At 44.3% G+C, this 22,368-nt stretch overlaps 1 protein-coding gene across 2 annotated transcripts in view; it reads right to left on the reverse strand.

Moving 5' to 3' along the window:
* Positions 1 to 1,588, reverse strand: part of LOC147032776 (transcription factor E2F8-like) — an 80,503-nt gene extending 78,915 nt beyond the window's left edge. The window contains exon 1 of one of the 2 annotated variants that reach the window (XM_085870672.1): positions 1,499 to 1,588. The gene's annotated coding sequence lies outside the window, so the exon portion shown is untranslated. Of the gene's footprint in view, positions 1 to 1,273; positions 1,465 to 1,498 lie in introns of those variants that run through there. The other variant, XM_085870673.1, reaches the window with a different exon arrangement.
* Between the last annotated feature and the right edge of the window lie 20,780 nt (positions 1,589 to 22,368).

Genomic DNA, 22,368 nt, shown 5'->3' on the forward strand with positions numbered 1-22,368 from the left:
ATGTGACATTGCAGACAAGCGAGAACACCCGATAATATGGCAGAAATGATGAACAGACTACTATATTGTACATTTTTCTACAAGCATCTGGTCCTAAAAAGTACCGTTTGTTGAACTTCTACAGTTAGGTGGGTTACTTCTGTACCATTCCCTGCAGATGCAGGTACGTTCACCGCCACAGAAGTGAAATTACTCAAATGTAACATGGAAGTTGCAGTAACAGTCGAGATGTTATATTACTAGAATTGCGAAAATGTCAACAACATCAAGCAGCATGTGCAGCTTAGAATTATATGGTCGGCAAAAACGAGCAATGAAGGAAACAAATGTGAATTGTTTGAGTAACGTTATTACAATAGTTAACATATACAGTATGGACAGTTGCTTACATTAAGTGAAATGTCAGTTTGTTACTTCTTTAGTTTCTGTAGTTCTGCTATTTCCATATCAACCTTCCGAGATTCAGTTGCTGCTTCTTCCATAAATATTGCCTTTTTAGTCTGAAGCACTTTCATCTGCTCACATGTTTTCTTTTTAGCTGCAGTCTTTTGATCGAGCTCACTTGTGGCTTTACGCTTACATTCCAGTGCTGCTTGATACCTGGCATGAGAACCCCTGACATACATCAATAGTGGCTTATCAATGTTCACAGAGGTGACGCCACCTTCTGCATGCACCGCATCATGAAAAGCATATGCCTGCACAGCATATGCACAGCAAACAATTCATGAAAAGGGCAAGAAAGAAAACTTTTATAATCATGAACAAAATAATTGACTGGGAGGAAAGGGTACGAATTAAGATCATGAGGCACGAATCACACATTTCCCTGAACAACAAAAAAAATCCCTGAAAAAGCCCTGACCAACCTCAATTCCCTGACTTTCCCTGACTTTCCAGGTCAGTGGGAACCCTGTTTAGACCCATAACGTCCTTGAACAGCCCAAAATCTATGAAGAACCTCAGCGATTTTAAGACCCTCAAGACACGAAAGACCCCCAAAACCCTTTAAACCCGAAAAACCCTGAAAACCCCTATGACCCTGGAGGACCTTTCAGACCCCTAAGACTCTGCAGAACTGATTAGAAACTAAATAATTCTGTAAGACCCTTTGGAACCAATTAAACATGTCTGAGGGCATTCTGCATTAACACATGAGAGTCACCAGTGATAATACAAAGACCCACCCGCCCGTCAAAGTGATGGACACATCCACAGTGACTTCCATCTCCATTTCACCAACAAAGGGAATGAGTAATGAATTTGAACGTACCTTGAGCTTATAAAGTGAAGAATCGTTGCATTCTTGTGTGGTCTCCAGAGATGGAGCAATCGGTCGGTAAATTTAAAGGCAATGGATGACGAAAATATAACCATGCCCATGAAAGGAAAAGAATGACGAGCCCCACCACCCGCGCCTCAAAGTGATGGACACATCCACAGTGACTTCCATCTCCATTTCACCAAGAAAGGGAATGAGTAAGGAATTTCGACATACCTTGAACCTTTTAAGGTGAAGAAGCGCTGCATTCTTGTGTGGTCTGCAGAGACCGAGCAATCGGTAAATGATTTTGAAGGAAATGGATCATGAAAATATAACCATGCCCTTGAAAGGTAATGATTGACGAGCCCCTCCACCCTCCCGTCAAAGTGGTGGACACATCCACAGGAACTTCCATCTCCATTTCAATGACAAAGGGAATGAGTAAGGAATTTTTACGTACTTTGAACCTTTTAAGGTGAAGAATCCTTGCATTCTTTTGTGGTCTCCAGAGACTGAGCAACCAGTCAGTGATTTTCAAGGCAATGGATCACGAAAATATAACCATGCCCATGAAAGGAAACAATTGACGAGCCCGCTCCCCGCCCGTCAAAGTGATGGACACATCCACAGTGACTTCCATCTCCATTTCACTGACACAGGAAATGAATTTTTACATCCCTCGAACCTGAAAAGGTGAAGCATCGTTGCATTCTTCTGTGGTCTACAGAGACTGAGCAACCAGTCAGTGATTTTAAAGGCAATGGATCACGAAAATATAACCATGCCCATGAAAGGAAACAATTGACGAGCCCCCTCCCCGCCCGTCAAAGTGATGGACACATCCACAGTGACTTCCATCTCCATTTCACTGACACAGGAAATGAGGAAAGGAATATTTACATCCCTCAAACCTAAAAAGGTGAAGCATCGTTGCATTCTTCTGTTGTCTCCAGAGACTGAACAGCCAGTCAGTGAATTTAAAGGCAATGGATCACGAAAATATAACCATGCCCATGAAAGGAAACAATTGACGAGCCCCCTCCCCGCCCGTCAAAGTGATGGACACATCCACAGTGACTTCCATCTCCATTTCACTGACACAGGAAATTAGGAAAGGAATTTTTACATCCCTCGAACCTAAAAATGTGAAGCATCGTTGCATTCTTCTGTGGTCTCCAGAGACTGAGCAACCAGTCAGTGACTTTGAAGGCAATGGATCACGAAAATATAACCATGCCCATGAAAGGAAACAATTGACGAGCCCCGTCCCCGCCCGTCAAAGTGATGGACACATCCACAGTGATTTCCATCTCCATTTCAGTGACAAAGGAAATGAGTAAGGAATTTTTACATCCCTCGAACCTAAAAAGGAGAAGCATCCTTGCATTCTTCTGTGGTCTCCAGAGACTGAGCAACCAGTCAGTGACTTTTAAGGCAATGGAGCACGAAAATATAACCATGCCCATGAAAGGAAACAATTGACGAGCCCCGTCCCCGCCCGTCAAAGTGATGGACACATCCACAGTGATTTCCATCTCCATTTCACTGACAAAGGAAATGAGTAAGGAATTTTTACATTCCTCGAACCTAAAAAGGTGAAGCATCGTTGCATTCTTCTGTGGTCTCCAGAGACTGAGCAACCAGTCAGTGATTTTAAAGGCAATGGATCACAAAAATATAACCATGCCCATGAAAGGAAACAATTGACGAGCCCCGTCCCCGCCCGTCAAAGTGATGGACACATCCACAGTGATTTCCATCTCCATTTCACTGACAAAGGAAATGAGGAAAGGAATTTTTACATACCTTCAACCTAAAAAGGTGAAGAATCGTTGCATTTTTTGTGGTCTCCAGGGACTGAGCAACCAGTCAGTGATTTTAAAGGCAATGGATCACGAAAATATAACCATGCCCATGAAAGGAAACAATTGACGAGCCCCCTCCCAGCCCGTCAAAGTGATGGACACATCCACAGTGACTTCCATCTCCATTTCACTGACAAAGGAAATGAGGAAAGGAGTTCTTACATTCCTCGAACCTAAAAAGGTGAAGCATCGTTGCATTCTTCTGTGGTCTCCAGAGACTGAGCAACCAGTCAGTGACTTTGAAGGCAATGGATAACGAAAATATAACCATGCCCATGAAAGGAAACAATTGACGAGCCCCGTCCCCGCCCGTCAAAGTGATGGACACATCCGCAGTGACTTCCATCTCCATTTCACTGACAAAGGAAATGAGTAAGGAATTTTTACACACCTCGAACCTAAAAAGGTGAAGAATCGTTGCATTCTTCTGTGGTCTCCAGGGACTGAGCAACCAGTCATTGATTTTAAAGGCAATGGATCACGAAAATATAACCATGCCCATGAAAGGAAAAAATTGACGAGCCCCGTCCCCGCCCGTCAAAGTGATGGACACATCCACAGTGACTTCCATCTCCATTTCACCAACAAAGGGAATGAGTAATGAATTTGAACGTACCTTGAGCTTATAAAGTGAAGAATCGTTGCATTCTTGTGTGGTCTCCAGAGATGGAGCAATCGGTCGGTAAATTTAAAGGCAATGGATGACGAAAATATAACCATGCCCATGAAAGGAAAAGAATGACGAGCCCCACCACCCGCGCCTCAAAGTGATGGACACATCCACAGTGACTTCCATCTCCATTTCACCAAGAAAGGGAATGAGTAAGGAATTTCGACATACCTTGAACCTTTTAAGGTGAAGAAGCGCTGCATTCTTGTGTGGTCTGCAGAGACCGAGCAATCGGTAAATGATTTTGAAGGAAATGGATCATGAAAATAAAACCATGCCCTTGAAAGGTAATGATTGACGAGCCCCTCCACCCTCCCGTCAAAGTGGTGGACACATCCACAGGAACTTCCATCTCCATTTCACTGACAAAGGGAATGAGTAAGGAATTTTTACGTACTTTGAACCTTTTAAGGTGAAGAATCCTTGCATTCTTTTGTGGTCTCCAGAGACTGAGCAACCAGTCAGTGATTTTCAAGGCAATGGATCACGAAAATATAACCATGCCCATGAAAGGAAACAATTGACGAGCCCGCTCCCCGCCCGTCAAAGTGATGGACACATCCACAGTGACTTCCATCTCCATTTCACTGACACAGGAAATGAATTTTTACATCCCTCGAACCTGAAAAGGTGAAGCATCGTTGCATTCTTCTGTGGTCTCCAGAGACTGAGCAACCAGTCAGTGATTTTAAAGGCAATGGATCACGAAAATATAACCATGCCCATGAAAGGAAACAATTGACGAGCCCCCTCCCCGCCCGTCAAAGTGATGGACACATCCACAGTGACTTCCATCTCCATTTCACTGACACAGGAAATGAGGAAAGGAATATTTACATCCCTCAAACCTAAAAAGGTGAAGCATCGTTGCATTCTTCTGTTGTCTCCAGAGACTGAACAGCCAGTCAGTGAATTTAAAGGCAATGGATCACGAAAATATAACCATGCCCATGAAAGGAAACAATTGACGAGCCCCCTCCCCGCCCGTCAAAGTGATGGACACATCCGCAGTGACTTCCATCTCCATTTCACTGACAAAGGAAATGAGTAAGGAATTTTGACATACCTCGAACCTAAAAAGGTGAAGATCGTTGCATTCTTCTGTGGTCTCCACGGACTGAGCAACCAGTCATTGATTTTAAAGGCAATGGATCACGAAAATATAACCATGCCCATGAAAGGAAACAATTGACGAGCTCCCTCCCCGCCCGTCAAAGTGATGGACACATCCACAGTGACTTCCATCTCCATTTCACTGACAAAGAAAATGAGTAAGGAATTTTCACATTCCTCGAACCTAAAAAGGAGAAGCATCCTTGCATTCTTCTTTGGTCTCCAGAGACTGACCAACCAGTCAGTGACTTTGAAGGCAATGGATCACGAAAATATAACCATGCCCATGAAAGGAAACAATTGACGAGCCCCCTCCCCGCCCGTCAAAGTGATGGACACATCCACAGTGACTTTCATCTCCATTTAACTGACACAGGAAATGATGAAAGGAATTTTACATCCCTCAAACCTAAAAAGGAGAAGCATCCTTGCATTCTTCTGTGGTCTCCAGAGACTGAGCAACAAGTCAGTGATTTTCAAGGCAATGGATCACGAAAATATAACCATGCCCATGAAAGGAAACAATTGACGAGCCCCCTCCACGCCCGTCAAAGTGATGGACACATCCACAGTGACTTCCATCTCCATTTCACTGACAAAGGAAATGAGGAAAGGAGTTTTTACATACCTCGAACCTAAAAAGGTGAAGCATCGTTGCATTCTTCTGTGGTCTCCAGAGACTGAGCAACCAGTCAGTGACTTTAAAGGCAATGGATCACGAAAATATAACCATGCCCATGAAAGGAAACAATTGACGAGCCCCCTCCCCGCCCGTCAAAGTGATGGACACATCCGCAGTGACTTCCATCTCCATTTCACTGACAAAGGAAATGAGTAAGGAATTTTGACATACCTCGAACCTAAAAAGGTGAAGATCGTTGCATTCTTCTGTGGTCTCCACGGACTGAGCAACCAGTCATTGATTTTAAAGGCAATGGATCACGAAAATATAACCATGCCCATGAAAGGAAACAATTGACGAGCTCCCTCCCCGCCCGTCAAAGTGATGGACACATCCACAGTGACTTCCATCTCCATTTCACTGACAAAGAAAATGAGTAAGGAATTTTCACATTCCTCGAACCTAAAAAGGAGAAGCATCCTTGCATTCTTCTTTGGTCTCCAGAGACTGACCAACCAGTCAGTGACTTTGAAGGCAATGGATCACGAAAATATAACCATGCCCATGAAAGGAAACAATTGACGAGCCCCCTCCCCGCCCGTCAAAGTGATGGACACATCCACAGTGACTTTCATCTCCATTTAACTGACACAGGAAATGATGAAAGGAATTTTACATCCCTCAAACCTAAAAAGGAGAAGCATCCTTGCATTCTTCTGTGGTCTCCAGAGACTGAGCAACAAGTCAGTGATTTTCAAGGCAATGGATCACGAAAATATAACCATGCCCATGAAAGGAAACAATTGACGAGCCCCCTCCACGCCCGTCAAAGTGATGGACACATCCACAGTGACTTCCATCTCCATTTCACTGACAAAGGAAATGAGGAAAGGAGTTTTTACATACCTCGAACCTAAAAAGGTGAAGCATCGTTGCATTCTTCTGTGGTCTCCAGAGACTGAGCAACCAGTCAGTGACTTTAAAGGCAATGGATCACGAAAATATAACCATGCCCATGAAAGGAAACAATTGACGAGCCCCCTCCCCGCCCGTCAAAGTGATGGACACATCCGCAGTGACTTCCATCTCCATTTCACTGACAAAGGAAATGAGTAAGGAATTTTTACATACCTCGAACCTAAAAAGGTGAAGAATCGTTGCATTCTTCTGTGGTCTCCAGAGACTGAGCAACCAGTCAGTGACTTTGAAGGCAATGGATCACGAAAATATAACCATGCCCATGAAAGGAAACAATTGACGAGCCCCGTCCCCGCCCGTCAAAGTGATGGACATATCCACAGTGATTTCCATCTCCATTTTAATAAAAAAGGAAATGAGTAAGGAATTTTTAGATACCTCGAACCTGAAAAGGTGAAGAATCGTTGCATTCTTTTGTGGTCTCCAGAGACGGAGCAACCAGTCAGTGACTTTGAAGGCAATGGATCACGAAAATATAACCATGCCCATGAAAGGAAACAATTGACGAGCCCCGTCCCCGCCCGTCAAAGTGATGGACACATCCACAGTGATTTCCATCTCCATTTCAATGACAAAGGAAATGAGTAAGGAATTTTTACATACCTTGAACCTAAAAAGGTGAAGCATCGTTGCATTCTTTCGTGGTCTCCAGGGACTGAGCAACCAGTCAGTGATTTTAAAGGCAATGGATCACGAAAATATCACCATGCCCATGAAAGGAAACAATTGACGAGCCCCCTCCCCGTCCGTCAAAGTGATGGACACATCCACAGTGACTTCCATCTCCATTTCACTGACAAAGGAAATGAGGAAAGGAATTTTTACATACCTTGAACCTAAAAAGGTGAAGCATCGTTGCATTCTTTTGTGATCTCCAGGGACTGAGCAACCAGTCAGTGATTTTAAAGGCAATGGATCACGAAAATATCACCATGCCCATGAAAGGAAACAATTGACGAGCCCCCTCCCCGTCCGTCAAAGTGATGGACACATCCACAGTGACTTCCACCTCCATTTAACTGACACAGGAAATGAGGAAAGGAATTTTTACATCCCTCGAACCTAAAAAGGAGAAGCATCCTTGCATTCTTCTTTGGTCTCCAGAGACTGACCAACCAGTCAGTGACTTTGAAGGCAATGGATCACGAAAATATAACCATGCCCATTAAAGGAAACGATTGACGAGCCCCCTCCCCGCCCGTCAAAGTGATGGTCACATCCACAGTGACTTCCATCTCCATTTCACTGACAAAGGAAATGAGTAAGGAATTTTTACATACCTCGAACCTAAAAAGGTGAAGAATCGTTGCATTCTTTTGTGGTCTCCAGGGACTGAGCAACCAGTCAGTGATTTTAAAGGCAATGGATCACGAAAATATAACCATGCCCATGAAAGGAAACAATTGACGAGCCCCCTCCCCGCCCGTCAAAGTGATGGACACATCCACAGTGATTTCCATCTCCATTTCACTGACAAAGGAAATGAGGAAAGGAATTTTTACATACCTTGAACCTAAAAAGGTGAAGCATCGTTGCATTCTTTTGTGGTCTCCAGGGACTGAGCAACCAGTCAGTGATTTTAAAGGCAATGGATCACGAAAATATAACCATGCCCATGAAAGGAAACAATTGACGAGCCCCCTCCCCGCCCGTCAAAGTGATGGACACATCCACAGTGACTTCCATCTCCATTTCACTGACAAAGAAAATGAGTAAGGAATTTTCACATTCCTCGAACCTAAAAAGGTGAAGCATCGTTGCATTCTTCTGTGGTCTCCAGAGACTGAGCAACCAGTCAGTGACTTTGAAGGGAATGGACCACGAAAATATAACCATGCCCATGAAAGGAAACAATTGACGAGCCCTCTCCCCGCACGTCAAAGTGATGGACACATCCGCAGTGACTTCCATCTCCATTTCACTGACAAAGGAAATGAGTAAGGAATTTTTACAAACCTCGAACCTAAAAAGGTGAAGAATCGTTGCATTCTTCTGTGGTCTCCACGGACTGAGCAACCAGTCATTGATTTTAAAGGCAATGGATCACGAAAATATAACCATGCCCATGAAAGGAAACAATTGATGAGCCCCCTCCCCGCCCGTCAAAGTGATGGACACATCCACAGTGACTTCCATCTCCATTTCACTGACAAAGAAAATGAGGAAAGGAATTTTACATCCCTCGAACCTAAAAAGGAGAAGCATCCTTGCATTCTTCTGTGGTCTCCAGAGACTGAGCAACAAGTCAGTGATTTTCAAGGCAATGGATCACGAAAATATAACCATGCCCATGAAAGGAAACAATTGACGAGCCCCGTCCCCGCCCGTCAAAGTGATGGACACATCCACAGTGATTTCCATCTCCATTTTACTGACAAAGGAAATGAGTAAGGAATTTTTAGATACCTCGAACCTAAAAAGGTGAAGAATCGTTGCATTCTTTTGTGGTCTCCAGAGACTGAGCAACCAGTCAGTGACTTTGAAGGCAATGGATCACGAAAATATAACCATGCCCATGAAAGGAAACAATTGACGAGCCCCGTCCCCGCCCGTCAAAGTGATGGACACATCCACAGTGATTTCCATCTCCATTTCAATGACAAAGGAAATGAGTAAGGAATTTTTACATTCCTCGAACCTAAAAAGGTGAAGCATCGTTGCATTCTTTCGTGGTCTCCAGGGACTGAGCAACCAGTCAGTGATTTTAAAGGCAATGGATCACGAAAATATCACCATGCCCATGAAAGGAAACAATTGACGAGCCCCCTCCCCGCCCGTCAAAGTGATGGACACATCCACAGTGACTTCCATCTCCATTTAACTGACAAAGGAAATGAGGAAAGGAGTTTTTACATACCTCGAACCTAAAAAGGTGAAGCATCCTTGCATTCTTCTGTGGTCTCCAGAGACTGAGCAACAAGTCAGTGATTTTCAAGGCAATGGATCACGAAAATATAACCATGCCCATGAAAGGAAACAATTGACGAGCCCCCTCCACGCCCGTCAAAGTGATGGGCACATCCACAGTGACTTCCATCTCCATTTCACTGACAAAGGAAATGAGGAAAGGAGTTTTTACATACCTCGAACCTAAAAAGGTGAAGCATCGTTGCATTCTTTTGTGGTCTCCAGAGACTGAGCAACCAGTCAGTGACTTTAAAGGCAATGGATCACGAAAATATAACCATGCCCATGAAAGGAAACAATTGACGAGCCCCCTCCCCGCCCGTCAAAGTGATGGACACATCCGCAGTGACTTCCATCTCCATTTCACTGACAAAGGAAAGGAGTAAGGAATTTTTACATACCTCGAACCTAAAAAGGTGAAGAATCGTTGCATTCTTCTGTGGTCTCCAGAGACTGAGCAACCAGTCAGTGACTTTGAAGGCAATGGATCACGAAAATATAACCATGCCCATGAAAGGAAACAATTGACGAGCCCCGTCCCCGCCCGTCAAAGTGATGGACACATCCACAGTGATTTCCATCTCCATTTTACTGACAAAGGAAATGAGAAAGGAATTTTTAGATACCTCGAACCTAAAAAGGTGAAGAATCGTTGCATTCTTTTGTGGTCTCCAGAGACTGAGCAACCAGTCAGTGACTTTGAAGGCAATGGATCACGAAAATATAACCATGCCCATGAAAGGAAACAATTGACGAGCCCCGTCCCCGCCCGTCAAAGTGATGGACACATCCACAGTGATTTCCATCTCCATTTTACTGACAAAGGAAATGAGAAAGGAATTTTTAGATACCTCGAACCTAAAAAGGTGAAGAATCGTTGCATTCTTCTGTGGTCTCCACGGACTGAGCAACCAGTCATTGATTTTAAAGGCAATGGATCACGAAAATATAACCATGCCCATGAAAGGAAACAATTGACGAGCCCCCTCCCCGCCCGTCAAAGTGATGGACACATCCGCAGTGACTTCCATCTCCATTTCACTGACAAAGGAAATGAGTAAGGAATTTTTACATACCTCGAACCTAAAAAGGTGAAGAATCGTTGCATTCTTCTGTGGTCTCCAGAGACTGAGCAACCAGTCAGTGACTTTGAAGGCAATGGATCACGAAAATATAACCATGCCCATGAAAGGAAACAATTGACGAGCCCCGTCCCCGCCCGTCAAAGTGATGGACACATCCACAGTGATTTCCATCTCCATTTTACTGACAAAGGAAATGAGTAAGGAATTTTTAGATACCTCGAACCTGAAAAGGTGAAGAATCGTTGCATTCTTTTGTGGTCTCCAGGGACTGAGCAACCAGTCAGTGATTTTAAAGGCAATGGATCACGAAAATATAACCATGCCCATGAAAGGAAACAATTGACGAGCCCCCTCCCCACCCGTCAAATTGATGGTCACATCCACAGTGACTTCCATCTCCATTTAACTGACACAGGAAATGAGGAAAGGAATTTTTACATACCTCAAACCTAAAGAGGTGAAGCAACGTTGTATTCTTCTGTGGTCTCCAGAGACTGAGCAACCAGTCAGTGACTTTGAAGGCAATGGATCACGAAAATATAACCATGCCCATGAAAGGAAACAATTGACGAGCCCCCTTCCCGCCCGTCAAGGTGATGGACACATCCGCAGTGACTTCCATCTCCATTTCACTGACAAAGGAAATGAGTAAGGAATTTTGACATACCTCGAACCTAAAAAGGTGAAGAATCGTTGCATTCTTCTGTGGTCTCCACGGACTGAGCAACCAGTCATTGATTTTAAAGGCAATGGATCACGAAAATATAACCATGCCCATGAAAGGAAACAATTGACGAGCTCCCTCCCCGCCCGTCAAAGTGATGGACACATCCACAGTGATTTCCATCTCCATTTCACTGACAAAGGAAATGAGGAAAGGAATTTTTACATACCTTGAACCTAAAAAGGTGAAGCATCGTTGCATTCTTTTGTGGTCTCCAGGGACTGAGCAACCAGTCAGTGATTTTAAAGGCAATGGATCACGAAAATATAACCATGCCCATGAAAGGAAACAATTGACGAGCCCCCTCCCCGCCCGTCAAAGTGAGGGACACATCCACAGTGACTTCCATCTCCATTTCACTGACAAAGAAAATGAGTAAGGAATTTTCACATTCCTCGAACCTAAAAAGGAGAAGCATCCTTGCATTCTTCTGTGGTCTCCAGAGACTGAGCAACAAGTCAGTGATTTTCAAGGCAATGGATCACGAAAATATAACCATGCCCATGAAAGGAAACAATTGACGAGCCCCCTCCACGCCCGTCAAAGTGATGGACACATCCACAGTGACTTCCATCTCCATTTCACTGACAAAGGAAATGAGGAAAGGAGTTTTTACATACCTCGAACCTAAAAAGGTGAAGCATCGTTGCATTCTTCTGTGGTCTCCAGAGACTGAGCAACCAGTCAGTGACTTTTAAGGCAATGGATCACGAAAATATGACCATGCCCATGAAAGGAAACAATTGACGAGCCCCCTCCCCGCCCGTCAAAGTGATGGACACATCCGCAGTGACTTCCATCTCCATTTCACTGACAAAGGAAATGAGTAAGGAATTTTTACATACCTCGAACCTAAAAAGGTGAAGAATCGTTGCATTCTTCTGTGGTCTCCAGAGACTGAGCAGCCAGTCAGTGACTTTGAAGGCAATGGATCACGAAAATATAACCATGCCCATGAAACGAAACAATTGACGAGCCCCGTCCCCGCCCGTCAAAGTGATGGACACATCCACAGTGATTTCCATCTCCATTTTACTGACAAAGGAAATGAGTAAGGAATTTTTAGATACCTCGAACCTAAAAAGGTGAAGAATCGTTGCATTCTTTTGTGGTCTCCAGAGACTGAGCAACCAATCAGTGACTTTGAAGGCAATGGATCACGAAAATATAACCATGCCCATGAAAGGAAACAATTGACGAGCCCCGTCCCCGCCCGTCAAAGTGATGGACACATCCACAGTGATTTCCATCTCCATTTCAATGACAAAGGAAATGAGTAAGGAATTTTTACATACCTCGAACCTAAAAAGGTGAAGCATCGTTGCATTCTTTCGTGGTCTCCAGGGACTGAGCAACCAGTCATTGATTTTAAAGGCAATGGATCACGAAAATATAACCATGCCCATGAAAGGAAACAATTGATGAGCCCCCTCCCCGCCCGTCAAAGTGATGGACACATCCACAGTGACTTCCATCTCCATTTAACTGACACAGGAAATGAGGAAAGGAATTTTACATCCCTCGAACCTAAAAAGGAGAAGCATCCTTGCATTCTTCTGTGGTCTCCAGAGACTGAGCAACAAGTCAGTGATTTTCAAGGCAATGGATCACGAAAATATAACCATGCCCATGAAAGGAAACAATTGACGAGCCCCCTCCACGCCCGTCAAAGTGATGGACACATCCACAGTGACTTCCATCTCCATTTCACTGACAAAGGAAATGAGGAAAGGAGTTTTTACATACCTCGAACCTAAAAAGGTGAAGCATCGTTGCATTCTTCTGTGGTCTCCAGAGACTGAGCAACCAGTCAGTGACTTTTAAGGCAATGGATCACGAAAATATAACCATGCCCATGAAAGGAAACAATTGACGAGCCCCCTCCCCGCCCGTCAAAGTGATGGACACATCCGCAGTGACTTCCATCTCCATTTCACTGACAAAGGAAATGAGTAAGGAATTTTTACATACCTCGAACCTAAAAAGGTGAAGAATCGTTGCATTCTTCTGTGGTCTACAGAGACTGAGCAACCAGTCAGTGACTTTGAAGGCAATGGATCACGAAAATATAACCATGCCCATGAAACGAAACAATTGACGATCCCCGTCCCCGCCAGTCAAAGTGATGGACACATCCACAGTGATTTCCATCTCCATTTTACTGACAAAGGAAATGAGTAAGGAATTTTTAGATACCTCGAACCTAAAAAGGTGAAGAATCGTTGCATTCTTTTGTGGTCTCCAGAGACTGAGCAACCAATCAGTGACTTTGAAGGCAATGGATCACGAAAATATAACCATGCCCATGAAAGGAAACAATTGACGAGCCCCGTCCCCGCCCGTCAAAGTGATGGACACATCCACAGTGATTTCCATCTCCATTTCAATGACAAAGGAAATGAGTAAGGAATTTTTACATACCTCGAACCTAAAAAGGTGAAGCATCGTTGCATTCTTTCGTGGTCTCCAGAGACTGAGCAACCAGTCAGTGATTTTAAAGGCAATGGATCACGAAAATATCACCATGCCCATGAAAGGAAACAATTGACGAGCCCCCTCCCCGCCCGTCAAAGTGATGGACACATCCACAGTGACTTCCATCTCCATTTAACTGACACAGGAAAAGAGGAAAGGAATTTTTACATCCCTCGAACCTAAAAAGGAGAAGCATCCTTGCATTCTTCTGTGGTCTCCAGAGACTGACCAACCAGTCAGGGACTTTGAAGGCAATGGATCACGAAAATATAACCATGCCCATTAAAGGAAACGATTGACGAGCCCCCTCCCCGCCGTCAAAGTGATGGACACATCCACAGTGACTTCCATCTCCATTTCACTGACAAAGGAAATGAGTAAGGAATTTTTACATACCTCGAACCTAAAAAGGTGAAGCATCGTTGCATTCTTCTGTGGTCTCCAGAGACTGAGCAACCAGTCAGTGACTTTTAAGGCAATGGATCACGAAAATATAACAATGCCCATGAAAGGAAACAATTGACGAGCCCCCTCCTCGCCCGTCAAAGTGATGGACACATCCGCAGTGACTTCCATCTCCATTTCACTGACAAAGGAAATGAGTAAGGAATTTTTACATACCTCGAACCTAAAAAGGTGAAGAATCGTTGCATTCTTCTGTGGTCTCCAGAGACTGAGCAATCAGTCAGTGACTTTGAAGGCAATGGATCACGAAAATATAAACATGCCCATGAAAGGAAACAATTGACGAGCCCCCTCCCCGCCCGTCAAAGTGATGGACACATCCACAGTGACTTCCATCTCCATTTCACTGACAAAGGAAATGAGGAAAGGAGTTTTTACATACCTCGAACCTAAAAAGGTGAAGAATCGTTGCATTCTTCTGTGGTCTCCAGGGACTGAGCAACCAGTCATTGATTTTAAAGGCAATGGATCACGAAAATATAACCATGCCCATGAAAGGAAAAAATTGACGAGCCCCGTCCCCGCCCGTCAAAGTGATGGACACATCCACAGTGACTTCCATCTCCATTTCACTGACAAAGGAAATGAGGAAAGGAATTTTTACATACCTTGAACCTAAAAAGGTGAAGCATCGTTGCATTCTTTTGTGGTCTCCAGGGACTGAGCAACCAGCCAGTGATTTTAAAGGCAATGGATCACGAAAATATAACCAAGCCCATGAAAGGAAACAATTGACGAGCCCCGTCCCCGCCCGTCAAAGTGATGGACACATCCACAGTGATTTCCATCTCCATTTTACTGACAAAGGAAATGAGTAAGGAATTTTTACATACCTCGAACCTAAAAAGGTGAAGAATCGTTGCATTGTTCTGTGGTCTCCAGAGACTGAGCAACCAGTCAGTGACTTTGAAGGCAATGGATCACGAAAATATAACCATGCCCATGAAAGGAAACAATTGACGAGCCCCGTCCCCGCCCGTCAGAGTGATGGACACATCCACAGTGATTTCCATCTCCATTTCACTGACAAAGGAAATGAGTAAGGAATTTTTACATACCTCGAACCTAAAAAGGTGAAGAATCGTTGCATTCTTCTGTGGTCTCCAGAAACTGAGCAACCAGTCAGTGACTTTGAAGGCAATGGATCACGAAAATATCACCATGCCCATGAAAGGAAACAATTGACGAGCCCCGTCCCCGCCCGTCAAAGTGATGGACACATCCACAGTGATTTCCATCTCCATTTCACTGACAAAGGAAATGAGTAAGGAATTTTTACATACCTCGAACCTAAAAAGGTGAAGAATCGTTGCATTCTTCTGTGGTCTCCAGAGACTGAGCAACCAGTCAGTGACTTTGAAGGCAATGGATCACGAAAATATAACCATGCCCATGAAAGGAAACAATTGACGAGCCCCGTCCTCGCCCGGCAAAGTGATGGACACATCCACAGTGACTTCCATCTCCATTTCACTGACAAAGGAAATGAGGAAAGGAATTTTTACATACCTTGAACTTAAAAAGGTGAAGCATCGTTGCATTCTTTTGTGGTCTCCAGGGACTGAGCAACCAGTCAGTGATTTTAAAGGCAATGGATCACGAAAATATAACCATGCCCATGAAAGGAAACAATTGACGAGCCCCCTCCCCGCCCGTCAAAGTGATGGACACATCCACAGTGACTTCCATCTCCATTTCACTGACACAGGAAATGAGGAAAGGAATTTTTACATCTCTCAAACCTAAAAAGGTGAAGCATCGTTGCATTCTTCTGTTGTCTCCAGAGACTGAGCAACCAGTCAGTGATTTTCAAGGCAATGGATCACGAAAATATAACCATGCCCATGAAAGGAAACAATTGACGAGCCCCCTCCCCGCCCGTCAAAGTGATGGACACATCCACAGTGACTTCCATCTCCATTTCACTGACAAAGGAAATGAGGAAAGGAGTTTTTACATACCTCGAACCTAAAAAGGTGAAGCATCGTTGCATTCTTCTGTGGTCTCCAGAGACTGAGCAACCACTCAGTGACTTTGAAGGCAATGGATCATGAAAATATAACCATGCCCATGAAAGGAAACAATTGATGAGCCCCCTCCCCGCCCGTCAAAGTGATGGACACATCCACAGTGACTTCCATCTCCATTTAACTGACACAGGAAATGAGGAAAGGAATTTTACATCCCTCGAACCTAAAAAGGAGAAGCATCCTTGCATTCTTCTGTGGTCTCCAGAGACTGAGCAACAAGTCAGTGATTTTCAAGGCAATGGATCACGAAAATATAACCATGCCCATGAAAGGAAACAATTGACGAGCCCCCTCCACGCCCGTCAAAGTGATGGACACATCCACAGTGACTTCCATCTCCATTTCACTGACAAAGGAAATGAGGAAAGGAGTTTTTACATACCTCGAACCTAAAAAGGTGAAGCATCGTTGCATTCTTCTGTGGTCTCCAGAGACTGAGCAACCAGTCAGTGACTTTGAAGGCAATGGATCACGAAAATATAACCATGCCCATGAAACGAAACAATTGACGATCCCCGTCCCCGCCAGTCAAAGTGATGGACACATCCACAGTGATTTCCATCTCCATTTTACTGACAAAGGAAATGAGTAAGGAATTTTTAGATACCTCGAACCTAAAAAGGTGAAGAATCGTTGCATTCTTTTGTGGTCTCCAGAGACTGAGCAACCAATCAGTGACTTTGAAGGCAATGGATCACGAAAATATAACCATGCCCATGAAAGGAAACAATTGACGAGCCCCGTCCCCGCCCGTCAGAGTGATGGACACATCCACAGTGATTTCCATCTCCATTTCACTGACAAAGGAAATGAGTAAGGAATTTTTACATACCTCGAACCTAAAAAGGTGAAGAATCGTTGCATTCTTCTGTGGTCTCCAGAAACTGAGCAACCAGTCAGTGACTTTGAAGGCAATGGATCACGAAAATATCACCATGCCCATGAAAGGAAACAATTGACGAGCCCCGTCCCCGCCCGTCAAAGTGATGGACACATCCACAGTGATTTCCATCTCCATTTCACTGACAAAGGAAATGAGTAAGGAATTTTTACATACCTCGAACCTAAAAAGGTGAAGAATCGTTGCATTCTTCTGTGGTCTCCAGAGACTGAGCAACCAGTCAGTGACTTTGAAGGCAATGGATCACGAAAATATAACCATGCCCATGAAAGGAAACAATTGACGAGCCCCGTCCTCGCCCGTCAAAGTGATGGACACATCCACAGTGACTTCCATCTCCATTTCACTGACAAAGGAAATGAGGAAAGGAATTTTTACATACCTTGAACTTAAAAAGGTGAAGCATCGTTGCATTCTTTTGTGGTCTCCAGGGACTGAGCAACCAGTCAGTGATTTTAAAGGCAATGGATCACGAAAATATAACCATGCCCATGAAAGGAAACAATTGACGAGCCCCCTCCCCGCCCGTCAAAGTGATGGACACATCCACAGTGACTTCCATCTCCATTTCACTGACACAGGAAATGAGGAAAGGAATTTTTACATCTCTCAAACCTAAAAAGGTGAAGCATCGTTGCATTCTTCTGTTGTCTCCAGAGACTGAGCAACCAGTCAGTGATTTTCAAGGCAATGGATCACGAAAATATAACCATGCCCATGAAAGGAAACAATTGACGAGCCCCCTCCCCGCCCGTCAAAGTGATGGACACATCCACAGTGACTTCCATCTCCATTTCACTGACAAAGGAAATGAGGAAAGGAGTTTTTACATACCTCGAACCTAAAAAGGTGAAGCATCGTTGCATTCTTCTGTGGTCTCCAGAGACTGAGCAACCACTCAGTGACTTTGAAGGCAATGGATCATGAAAATATAACCATGCCCATGAAAGGAAACAATTGACGAGCCCCGTCCCCGCCCGTCAAAGTGATGGACACATCCACAGTGATTTCCATCTCCATTTTACTGACAAAGGAAATGAGTGAGGAATTTTTACAAACCTCGAACCTAAAAAGGTGAAGAATCGTTGCATTGTTCTGTGGTCTCCAGAGACTGAGCAACCAGTCAGTGACTTTGAAGGCAATGGATCACGAAAATATAACCATGCCCATGAAAGGAAACAATTGACGAGCCCCGTCCCCGCCCGTCAAAGTGATGGACACATCCACAGTGATTTCCATCTCCATTTTACTGACAAAGGAAATGAGTAAGGAATTGTTTACATACCTCGAACCTAAAAAGGTGAAGAATCGTTGCATTGTTCTGTGGTCTCCAGAGACTGAGCAACCAGTCAGTGACTTTGAAGGCAATGGATCACGAAAATATAACCATGCCCATGAAAGGAAACAATTGACGAGCCCCGTCCCCGCCCGTCAGAGTGATGGACACATCCACAGTGATTTCCATCTCCATTTCACTGACAAAGGAAATGAGTAAGGAATTTTTACATACCTCGAACCTAAAAAGGTGAAGAATCGTTGCATTCTTCTGTGGTCTCCAGAAACTGAGCAACCAGTCAGTGACTTTGAAGGCAATGGATCACGAAAATATCACCATGCCCATGAAAGGAAACAATTGACGAGCCCCCTCCCCGCCCGTCAAAGTGATGGACACATCCACAGTGATTTCCATCTCCATTTCACTGACAAAGGAAATGAGTAAGGAATTTTTACATACCTCGAACCTAAAAAGGTGAAGAATCGTTGCATTCTTCTGTGGTCTCCAGAGACTGAGCAACCAGTCAGTGACTTTGAAGGCAATGGATCACGAAAATATAACCATGCCCATGAAAGGAAACAATTGACGAGCCCCCTCCCCGCCCGTCAAAGTGATGGACACATCCGCAGTGACTTCCATCTCCATTTCACTGACAAAGGAAATGAGTAAGGAATTTTTACATACCTCGAACCTAAAAAGGTGAAGAATCGTTGCATTCTTCTGTGGTCTCCAGGGACTGAGCAACCAGTCATTGATTTTAAAGGCAATGGATCACGAAAATATAACCATGCCCATGAAAGGAAACAATTGACGAGCCCCCTCCCCGCCCGTCAAAGTGATGGACACATCCACAGTGACTTCCATCTCCATTTCACTGACACAGGAAATGAGGAAAGGAATTTTTACATCCCTCAAACCTAAAAAGGTGAAGCATCGTTGCATTCTTCTGTTGTCTCCAGAGACTGAGCAACCAGTCAGTGATTTTCAAGGCAATGGATCACGAAAATATAACCATGCCCATGAAAGGAAACAATTGACGAGCCCCCTCCCCGCCCGTCAAAGTGATGGACACATCCACAGTGACTTCCATCTCCATTTCACTGACAAAGGAAATGAGGAAAGGAGTTTTTACATACCTCGAACCTAAAAAGGTGAAGCATCGTTGCATTCTTCTGTGGTCTCCAGAGACTGAGCAACCAGTCAGTGACTTTTAAGGCAATGGATCACGAAAATATAACCATGCCCATGAAAGGAAACAATTGACGAGCCCACTCCCCGCCCGTCAAAGTGATGGACACATCCGCAGTGACTTCCATCTCCATTTCACTGACAAAGGAAATGAGTGAGGAATTTTTACATACCTCGAACGAAAAAAGGTGAAGAATGGTTGCATTCTTCTGTGGTCTCCAGAGACTGAGCAACCAGTCAGTGACTTTGAAGGCAATGGATCACGAAAATATAACCATGCCCATGAAAGGAAACAATTGACGAGCCCCGTCCCCGCCCGTCAAAGTGATGGACACATCCACAGTGATTTCCATCTCCATTTCACTGACAAAGGAAATGAGGAAGGAATTTTGACAGACCTCGAACCGAAAAAGGTGAAGAATCGTTGCATTCTTCTGTGGTCTCCAGAGACTGAGCAACCAGTCAGTGACTTTGAAGGCAATGGATCACGAAAATATAACCATGCCCATGAAAGGAAACAATTGACGAGCCCCGTCCCCGCCCGTCAAAGTGATGGACACATCCACAGTGATTTCCATCTCCATTTCAATGACAAAGGAAATGAGTAAGGAATTTTTACATACCTCGAACCTAAAAAGGTGAAGAATCGTTGCATTCTTCTGTGGTCTCCACGGACTGAGCAACCAGTCATTGATTTTAAAGGCAATGGATCACGAAAATATAACCATGCCCATGAAAGGAAACAATTGACGAGCCCCGTCCTCGCCTGTCAAAGTGATGGACACATCCAGAGTGACTTCCATCTCCATTTCACTGACAAAGGAAATGAGGAAAGGAATTTTTACATACCTTGAACCTAAAAAGGTGAAGCATCGTTGCATTCTTTTGTGGTCTCCAGGGACTGAGCAACCAGTCAGTGATTTTAAAGGCAATGGATCACGAAAATATAACCATGCCCAGGAAAGGAAACAATTGATGAGCCCCCTCCCCGCCCGTCAAAGTGATGGACACATCCACAGTGACTTCCATCTCCATTTAACTGACACAGGAAATGAGGAAAGGAATTTTTACATCCCTCGAACCTAAAAAGGAGAAGCATCCTTGCATTCTTTTGTGGTCTCCAGGGACTGAGCAACCATTCAGTGATTTTAAAGGCAATGGATCACGAAAATATAACCATGCCCATGAAAGGAAACAATTGACGAGCCCCCTCCCCGCCCGTCAAAGTGATGGACACATCCACAGTGACTTCCATCTCCATTTCACTGACACAGGAAATGAGGAAAGGAATTTTTACATCCCTCGAACCTAAAAAGGAGAAGCATCCTTGCATTCTTCTGTGGTCTCCAGAGACTGAGCAACCAGTCAGTGATTTTAAAGGCAATGGATCACGAAAATATAACCATGCCCATGAAAGGAAACAATTGACGAGCCCCCTCCCCGCCCGTCAAAGTGATGGACACATCCACAGTGACTTCCATCTCCATTTCACTGACACAGGAAATGAGGAAAGGAATTTTTACATCTCTCAAACCTAAAAAGGTGAAGCATCGTTGCATTCTTCTGTTGTCTCCAGAGACTGAGCAACCAGTCAGTGATTTTCAAGGCAATGGATCACGAAAATATAACCATGCCCATGAAAGGAAACAATTGACGAGCCCCCTCCCCGCCCGTCAAAGTGATGGACACATCCACAGTGACTTCCATCTCCATTTCACTGACAAAGGAAATGAGGAAAGGAGTTTTTACATACCTCGAACCTAAAAAGGTGAAGCATCGTTGCATTCTTCTGTGGTCTCCAGAGACTGAGCAACCACTCAGTGACTTTGAAGGCAATGGATCATGAAAATATAACCATGCCCATGAAAGGAAACAATTGCGAGCCCCGTCCCCGCCCGTCAAAGAGATGGACACATCCACAGTGATTTCCATCTCCATTTTACTGACAAAGGAAATGAGTGAGGAATTTTTACAAACCTCGAACCTAAAAAGGTGAAGAATCGTTGCATTCTTCTGTGGTCTCCAGAGACTGAGCAACCAGTCAGTGATTTTAAAGGCGATGGATCACGAAAATATAACCATGCCCATGAAAGGAAACAATTGACGAGCCCCCTCCCCGCCCGTCAAAGTGATGGACACATCCGCAGTGACTTCCATCTCCATTTCACTGACAAAGGAAATGAGTAAGGAATTTTTACATACCTCGAACCTAAAAAGGTGAAGAATCGTTGCATTCTTCTGTGGTCTCCAGGGACTGAGCAACCAGTCATTGATTTTAAAGGCAATGGATCACGAAAATATAACCATGCCCATGAAAGGAAAAAATTGACGAGCCCCGTCCCCGCCCGTCAAAGTGATGGACACATCCACAGTGACTTCCATCTCCATTTCACTGACAAAGGAAATGAGGAAAGGAATTTTTACATACCTTGAACCTAAAAAGGTGAAGCATCGTTGCATTCTTTTGTGGTCTCCAGGGACTGAGCAACCAGTCAGTGATTTTAAAGGCAATGGATCACGAAAATATAACCATGCCCATGAAAGGAAACAATTGACGAGCCCCCTCCCCGCCCGTCAAAGTGATGGACACATCCACAGTGACTTCCATCTCCATTTCACTGACAAAGGAAATGAGTAAGGAATTTTTACATACCTCGAACCTAAAAAGGTGAAGCATCGTTGCATTCTTCTGTGGTCTCCACGGACTGAGCAACCAGTCATTGATTTTAAAGACAATGGATCACGAAAATATAACCATGCCCATGAAAGGAAACAATTGACGAGCCCCGTCCTCGCCCGTCAAAG

The sequence above is a fragment of the Eptatretus burgeri genome, chromosome 2, assembly GCF_056783735.1.
Source record: "Eptatretus burgeri isolate ZD-2024b chromosome 2, Ebu_testis_v1, whole genome shotgun sequence".
In the NCBI taxonomy this organism is placed as follows: domain Eukaryota; kingdom Metazoa; phylum Chordata; class Myxini; order Myxiniformes; family Myxinidae; genus Eptatretus; species Eptatretus burgeri.